Source organism: Mesoplodon densirostris, chromosome 8 (genome assembly GCF_025265405.1).
Source record: "Mesoplodon densirostris isolate mMesDen1 chromosome 8, mMesDen1 primary haplotype, whole genome shotgun sequence".
NCBI lineage: Eukaryota > Metazoa > Chordata > Mammalia > Artiodactyla > Ziphiidae > Mesoplodon > Mesoplodon densirostris.
The window spans coordinates 90,009,055-90,017,838 of NC_082668.1; the positions used below are offsets into that span (position 1 = coordinate 90,009,055).

General features: G+C 37.6%; 1 pseudogene; it reads right to left on the reverse strand.

The window, feature by feature from the left end:
- Window positions 1-5,394: 5,394 nt before the first annotated feature.
- LOC132494756 (structural maintenance of chromosomes protein 6-like) lies at window positions 5,395-8,064 on the reverse strand (annotated as a pseudogene).
- Window positions 8,065-8,784: the final 720 nt, after the last annotated feature.

Below are 8,784 nucleotides of genomic sequence, written 5' to 3' on the forward strand. Positions count from 1 at the left end.
CTCAGTGTCACTCAGATATTTTGTAACAGGGCACCTCACTGTTCCATTGCAGGTATGAACTTAAAAATGTTCAAAAGTGAGAAGTAAATCTCTCTCTCATGCACTTTCTGAGTCTGTCTGGGCTGTCTCTAATCCTTATCTTTTACGTTTGGAGCTAAAATCCACATGGAATTGATTTTTGCTTATAGTGTGAGATGGCGGGGTGTCTCTTTTCTTTCCCTTTTCATAGAAAAATCTAATTAATCCAGCACCACTTTGTAATGACACCTTTGTCATCAACCAGGTGTCTATATAAGGACTCTACTCCATTCCATTGGTCTATTTGTCAATATTTTCCTAATATCATACTATATTAATTACTGTAAATTTATATCTTAATATTTAGTAGAGTATGTCCTCACATATTTTTCTTTCTCAGGAGTGTCATGGTTATTCTTGACCCTTGACATATTCTTTACTCTTCCACTTTAGAATCTACCTGTCAGGGACTTTCCTGGCAGCGCCGTGGTTAAGAATCTGCCTGCCAACGCAGGGGACACGGGTTCGATCCCTGGTCCGGGAAGATCCCACATGCCGTGGAGCAACTAAACCTGTACACCTCAACTACTGAGCCTGTGCTTTAGAGACAGCGAGCCACAACTACTGAGCCCACGTGCCACAACTACTGAAGCCCATGTGCCTAGAGCCCGTGCTTTGCAATGAGAAGCCACTGCAGTGAGCAGCCCGCAAACCGCAACGAAGAGTAGCCCCTGCTTGCCACAGCTAGAGAAAGCCCGTGCACAGCAATGAAGACCCAACGCAGCCAAAAATAAATAAATAAATAAAAGAATCCACCTGTCAGTTCCACAAAAATTAACTCACTGCAGTTTTGATTGGGATTACATTGACTCTACAGATAAACCCAGAGAGGAATGACATCTTTACTATTTTGAGTCCTCTAATACATTGACATAGTATATCCCTCCATTTATTTACATCATTTTCAATTTCTCTAGAAATGTTTTTAGGTTTTCTGTATAGAGGTATTGCACATCTTTCTTTAGATTTATTACTAGGTGTTTGGTATGTTTTGATGCTATTGTAAACGGTATCTTTATAAATTTCATTTTTTAATGGTTTGATGCTCAACAAGGGAAGTTCCATTGATTTTTGCATACTAATCTGTATCTTGTAAACTTGTTAAACTCATCTAATAATTCTAATATCAATCTGTGGATTTTATTTTCTAAGAATGCAAAGAATTCAATTTTTTAACATAATTGTCCCCTTTTTTCTTTTTTTAAAAATTTATTTATTTGTATTTTGGCTACATTGGGTCTTCGTTGCTGCATGTGGGCTTTCTCTAGTTGCATCGAGCAGGGGCTTCTCTTTGTGGTGGTGCGCAGGCTTCTCATCGCGGTGGCTTCTCTTGTTGCAGAGCGTGGGCTCTAGGTGTGTGGACTCTGTAGTTTGCAGCAGGTGGGCTCTAGAGCACAGGTTCAGTAGTTGTGGCACACGGGCTTAGTTGCTCCATGGCATGTGGGATCTTCCTGGACCAGGGCTCGAACCTGTGTCCCCTGTGTTGGCAGGCAGATTCTTAACCACTGTGCCACCAGAGAAGTCCCAAGAATTCAATTTTATTTCCTCTATCTTTAACACTGTTATCTATTTTTCTTGCCTTATTGTATTGGCTAGGATCTCCAGTGTGTTCCTGATTTCAGAGTGAACAGTTCTAACATTTCACCATTAAGTACTATGTTTCCTGTAGTTTTGTTTTCCATAGATACCCTATAACAATTTCAAGATGTTTCCTTCTATCTATAGTTTGCTAAGAGTTTTTTTTCATGACTACATGTAGAATTTTATCAATGCTTACATCGTTAAGATAATCATGATTTTTCCTCATTTCTTCTGTCAATGTGGTGAATTGCACTGATTAATTTTTATATGTTGAAACAGTCATATTCCTGAAATAAACTCAACTTCGTTGTGATGTATCCTTCTATATTTTGCTGGATTCAATTTGTTTAATGAAAACCTTAACTTCTCAGTAGGATATATTAATTTGCAGTATTCCAATGTTTTTGTTGCAACAACTAGAAAATAACATGGATAAATTGCAAATTTATATTTGTAAAGATATCAGAGGGTCGTGGAACAAAGAGGAATTGGTGAACTAAAATTCCAGAACAGTAAGAACCCATCCTAGGTGAGCTAATGATTGTTTTCTTCCCTGGTGGGCTTGACTTAAACAAGGAGACTGTACTAGAAGAAAAAGAAGCCAGCAGAATTTTTGACAATCACACAGAGCTGATGTGACCTATTAGAAACTGGAAGAGCCCAAATGCAAGGCTGGTTTTCCCCATGAGACATTTCCTGAGGGTGATGTGAGGCTGGGTGCTGGCCAGAAAGGCAGATTGTGATCTCCCATTGTCTTGTGGTGCTTGGGGGAAAAAAGTCCTACTAGGGAAAGTAGGCTTTCACAAATTCACAACTAGTCTCTCCCTCAGGTATATGTACATGGGTGTATAAGCTTGCTAGGGCTGCCATAACAGAGTACCACAGACTGGGTAGCCTAGAAAAGTTTATTTTCTCACAATTCCTGAAGCTATATGTCCAAGATCAAAGTGTCAGCAGGGTTGGTTTTTTCTGAGGCCTATTTCCTTAGCTTTTGGGTTATGGTGATCTCCCTGTGTCTACACATGGTCTTCCTTCTGTATATATGTCTGTGTCCTAATTCCTCTTCTTATAAGGACATCCATCATATTGGATTAGGGCCCCCCCTAATGAACTCATTTTAACTGAATTACCTCTTTAAAGACCCTATCTCCAAATACAGTTACATGCTGATTACTGGGGGTTAGGACTTCAACATGTGAATTTGGAGGTGAGAGGTGATGGGAGACACAATTTAGCCCATAGCAATGGGGTTGTATGCAAAGAGCTAAGCTCAAACCTCTGAAGGACAGAACTACAGGGCTGAAGAATCAGAGACTTTATAAACTCTCAATTAAAAGCCCTGACCCAACTCAATCACTGATTGGATTGAGATGATCTGTCCTTCAATCTATCTGTCTAACTGAGGAAACGGGGACCCTTCACTAATGGAAGATATCAGCTGGAGGCTTCTTCTTTTACACACAAAGTCTGTCATATAATAAAAGATTATTAGACGTGTAAAGAAGGAAAAGGTGACCAATGACAAAGACAAAATACTAATAATAAAAGCAAACCCTTCCTTTCATTGAGAAGGCTTTAAATTACAGATTCAATTTAGTTAAGAGTTACTGGATTATCTGGTTTTCTCTTTCTTCTTGTGTCAATTTTGGAGAATTGGGTCTTGCTAGAAATCTCTTTCATCTAATTTTTCAAAATTATAAAGTTTGTTAATAATATCCTTTTGTGATCTTTTAATATCTAAAGGATTTGTAATAATGGTAAGCACATGTAAAACGCCAGAAAGTTCAGTTCACAGCTGATCCAGGCTGTGGTAAGGTAAGATATTTTCTCTTTTTTCCTGATCAGTCTCACAAGAAGTTTATTAGGTTCATTAGCTTTTTTCAAAGAACTGTCTTTTAGCTGTGTTGATTTTCTCCATTATATGTATGTTTTTATTGCATGAATTTCTACTTTTTTCATTATTTTTTCCTTTCTTCCACTTTTTTTGGGTTTTATTTCTGCTCTTTTTCTTTCTTTTTTTCCCCCAGATGCTCAAACTTTTAATTCTTACAAAATATTATAGAAATGAACCCAAACTAAACAGATATGTAAGTATGTACAAAATTTTACTTGTGAAAAAAAATCTATAAAAGTAGACAGTTAAAAAAACCAAGAAGATTTAAAACCAGTACTATGAAATTGATTTTCTCAAAGTAAAGTAAAAATAATTTAAAATTGCTGATTGTAGTTGGTTTTCTAGGCTTATTTACATAATTTATTGTGGTCAGATGTATAAAGGAGCTTTTTTTTTTTTTTTAGAATATCTTTAGTTTCATTTTATTTCATCAAATAATCCTGAATTTTTTTCCCTTTGCAAATCTTTCAACATGAGGACATGGCATTTAAGTTACAAATCAGCTTTGGTCTTCTTGCTATTGAGTCACAGGTTAAAAAGGCAATGTGGGGCCTCCCTGGTGGCGCAAGTGGTTGAGAGTCCGCCTGCCGATGCAGGGGATACGGGTTCGTGCCCCGGTCTGGGAGGATCCCATATGCCGCGGAGCGGCTGGGCCCGTGAGCCATGGCCGCTGAGCCTGCGCGTCCGGAGCCTGCGCGTCCGGAGCCTGTGCTCCGCAACGGGGGAGGCCACAACAGTGAGAGGCCCGCATACCGCAAAAAAAAAAAAAAAAAAAAAAAAAAAAAAGGCAATGTGATTTGTCCTCTTTCAGGATCAGACATTCAAAGAATTCTAATCAGTCCACTTGACAGAAGTGAGCTCGTGCTTTGAGGGGTAAGCAAGATAAATTGACTGAAACATTGGAAGTCTGCTGTCTTTGAGTCTCATGTTCATTGCAGTTCTTTGGTTAACCATATCATGTAGACATCAAACTCATCCAGGCATCTGAAAGGAGATTCAGCAGTGGACCACAGGGAAAGAATGAAGCAAGCCATGGAAAAAACAAAACACCATCACCAACAACAACATTCACCTCTGGAGAAGGCCCTCATGTTATTGAAAGGAGCTTTGTTTCCCTCTCCAGGCTGAACTGATGTAGTAACAGTTTCATTCTTGTGGTCAAAATTCATTTTTCCACAAATAGGCTGGCTGAGATAATAAGTTGTCAAAGTACAATTTGCATTGTAAAGTCAAAGACCTTCTAAATTGTTGATGTTTCATATCTATGGGTTCTTATTTCTTCCAGTAATTTAATAAACCTTTCAAAGGTTCTTACTTTATTATCCAGATCAAGATAACTTTCTCTTGCTTCTTAGTACTGCCTCATTATTTCCTCTTGATCTCCATGACTAGCATGTTCTGCCTATATCTTTTGTCTTAATCTATTAATTTCTTTGTCTAGAATCGATGCAGATTTTTTTTTTCTCCTATCTGCTCTGGGCAGATTTATCTTCCTTTTTTGTGACATTTTCTCTTCTAGTTCTTTTTCTTTCATACCTAGCTCTTGTTTCTTTTTAGTTAAAGTATCCAAGTGTTCTTTTTGTTTTTCTTCAAAATGCCATTTCTCTTGTTTTTGGTCATCCACTTCAGAATCAGCAGGGTTTGATTCATCCTTAAGTGGATCTGCTAGCTGATTAATTTTCAGTTTAATTGCATCATCATACTTGTTTTCTGCTTCTATTTTCAGACTTTTAAGATGTTTTCTTTTTGTTGTTCCATATTTTTCTCAACTATTTTCATTTTTATTTTATTTTCCTGAGACTCATCTTCCAAAGTTGCAACATCTGCAGACTGGAGTTCTTCTATATTCTCAAGTTCCCACATTTTAGAAATACTTTTTCTTATTTTTATCTTAACTCTTTATAATGTAGTTGGCACCTTCTAAGAAAATTTTCATTGTGTTTAATATCCTTTCCAAGGATAGACAAATGTTGCTGAAGATTTAATATCTGGGCTTACTTATTTTCATCCTCCTTCTCCAAGTCAGTTTGAAATAAATCCACATCTCTGTTTAGAAACTTAGGTCTTAAATTTTCAGATAAATAATAATGTCCCACAAAAACGTGATCACCATCAGCAGTAAAAGCTACATTTCTTGGCTAGCTTTGGGACTGCATTACTCCACAAGTTACACAATTATTTTTGACTAGTAGCACTGTCTCTATGCCTCTCATGTCAGTTAGGCTATTTGCAACAACTGCATTTTCTATTTCTAAATCTGTCAGAACTGTTGGAAACTGGATGATAAGCAGCTCTGTGTCTAACATCATACGTCTTATTCCAAAACTCAGAAAATATTATCTGTGGCTTGGTGGATAAAACCTTTTCATCAGTGCCTGAAGCATTCTTTCATCAGCATGATTATGGCAACAGTAGCTTTGCAGAAGTCCTTTTAAGCAAGATTCAATAGCCAGAGCAAGCTCAGGGTCCCAAAGATGAATGCAAGCTCCTGAAGAGCCTATGGGTTTATAGGTAAAATGTCCACACCTATAAGCATCATCTCTAGCTTCGAGAAGAGTTGGAACATGAGGGCCAAATCCTTTTAGTCGATCAGTATTACTTTCAGTTCTTTCAGTTGTTGCTGATTGTAGTTCAGCATATACTTCACATCTAATTCTTCTCTCAATTCTGGTATGTTCCTCTTTGTTCTTTTCTATGGCTAAAACTGTTCAGTCTCTTGATTGAACTTTCTTGATCCCGTAAGGCCTTTACACTCTCTCCTTTTTTATATATGTAATTTTTATTTGATTATAGTTGATTTAAAATGTTGTGTTTCTGCTGTACAGCAAAGTGAATCAGTTATACATATATCCACTCTTTTTTAGTTTATTTTCCCATATAGGTCATTACAGAGTATTGAGAAGTGTTCCCTGTGCTATATAGTAGGTCCTTATTAGTTATCTATTTTATATATCAATCCCAATCTCCCAATTTATCCCTCCCCCTCTTCCCCCCAGTAATCATAAGTTTGTTTTCTACATCTGTGACTATTTCTGTTTTGCAAATAAGTTCACTTGTACCATATTTTTAGATTCCACATATAAGCGATAGCATATGATATTTGTCTTTGTCTGACTTACTACACTCGGTATGACAATCTCTAGGTTACACTCTCTTTTATTTATTTATTTGTTTTGTTTTTGGTACGCAGCCCTCTCATTGTTGTGGCTTCTCCTGTTGCAGAGCACAGGCTCCGGACGCGCAGGCTTAGCGGCCATGGCTCACAGGCCTAGCCGCTCCGCGGCACGTGGGATCTTCCCAGACCGGGGCACGAACCTGTGTCCCCTGCATCGGCAGGTGGACTCTCAACCACTGCGCCACCGGGGAAGCCCTACACAATCTTTTAACTAAGATAATTTTTTTGCCTTTTCAGCTGCTCAAGTTCCAAAGATTGATTAGTACTTTTTTTTTTTTTAGTTCTTCAATTCTTTTGCAGAGCTACTCATCATCTTTCTTTAATGTTCAATATGCATTTAGGGAATGGTTATATAAAACTTCAGCTTCATTATAGGCCCTTTTCTTAGGAGTAACATCTCCTTTCAATACCGTACGTTTTGGTGTTCATGCAGTTGTCTCTTGACTAATCTTTTCTATTTTATCTTGAATATCCTTGTATTTTTTCTGCTTCATTAAGTCTGACCTGCTGTTTTTCCATTTTCCTGTCAAGTCTAGCAGCACGATCTTCTCCAATTTTTATGTTATCTCTGATAGCATTCAGTTGTTTTTCAGTTTCATTGACCACTGCCCAAGGCATTTCACATTTCAAGTACGTTAAATTAGCCTTCATTGTACTTACACTAGGAATACTTTGTAAACGTCTTCTTTCTCTAAACACTGGCACTTTAGTTCAGTAAATTACTCTTCCTTGATTTATCTACTCCTTTGTTCTTTGTTTCCATAATGTGTAAACAATCTTCCTTCATCTGTTCAAGTGGGGTTGCTTTCATGAAGAATTTGTATTTCCCTCTCTCAATTTTAGACAGCTATAACTGGTTGCTCATCTCATGTTAAAACAGAAACTGGATTATCCACCTGCATGTTAAAATGATCAAAAACTGCAATTAGCTCTTCTTTCCTAGTAGAAGCCACATTTCCGTTTCACTTTTTAGTTTATAAGATCAACTTCCGTCCATGCTGATGAGATGTCGCACAGCTGTAGAGTCACCATACACATTTGTTTTATAGGCATCACCTCCGCTGTTCCTTAATGTTATTGAGACAGCTGCTGAGTTCCATTGTTGCCAGCAACAAAGTTGATATTAGAACCAAATTTAAAAGGTGTAAGCATGGAATGACACATGAAGTTTCTTAGCTGAATACTCTCAATTATCCCAATTTCTCCTGCAAAGTAGAAGTATCATTAGTGAAAGAAACTGTACGTTCATCTTCCTCATTTTATCAAAATCCTCCAGCTCTTGTCTCAGTCTTTTGGCATTTTTAGGAGAGAAGTTTTCTTCCTCTCTTTTGGCCATCAGGTCTCAAACAAGACGAAGTCTCCTCAAGGAACAGATCAGCAGGACTGTCGTGGTGCAACCCTATGCTAAGGCTACTCTGGGCGCGTCCTGGCCTCGCCTGGCCGCCATTGGCCCACTGGAACCGCGTGCCTGCCGCCCGGTGCTCCGCACCTGCCTCTGCTGTTTTTCTAATTTCATGAGACACATTTTTAGATCATAAGTTTTTCCGTCTTCGTTCTTTCCTAATATGTGCATTTTATATGCTGTAAATTTCCCTCTCAGCATGGCTTTTACTGCATCTCCCAACTTGTGACAGGTTGTACTTTCAAGTGTTAATCCGCTTAAAATATTTTCTAATATCCTTAATGATTTCAATATTTGAACAATGGACTATGTAGAAATGTATTTCTTAATTTACAAATGTGTGAATTTTCTACTTAAAATTTTATTTATTTCTAGCTAAATTCCACTGTGGTCAGAGAATACGCTCAGTATCATTTCAGTTCTTTGAAATTTGTTGCGACTTGCTTTGTGGTCCAGCATTTGGTCAGTTTTGCTTAATTTTCCATGTATACTTGAAAAGTTCTACTTTCCCCTAAAATTTGCCTGTTCATTCCTGGCACTCTCTTGTGGCTTGTTTATCTTAGTAGTGATTTCCTTTACTTCCTTTTTTGAAAAATTAAACTGTGAAGTATAACATGCATCATGGAAAAAAACATAATTCAAAAAATAACCACA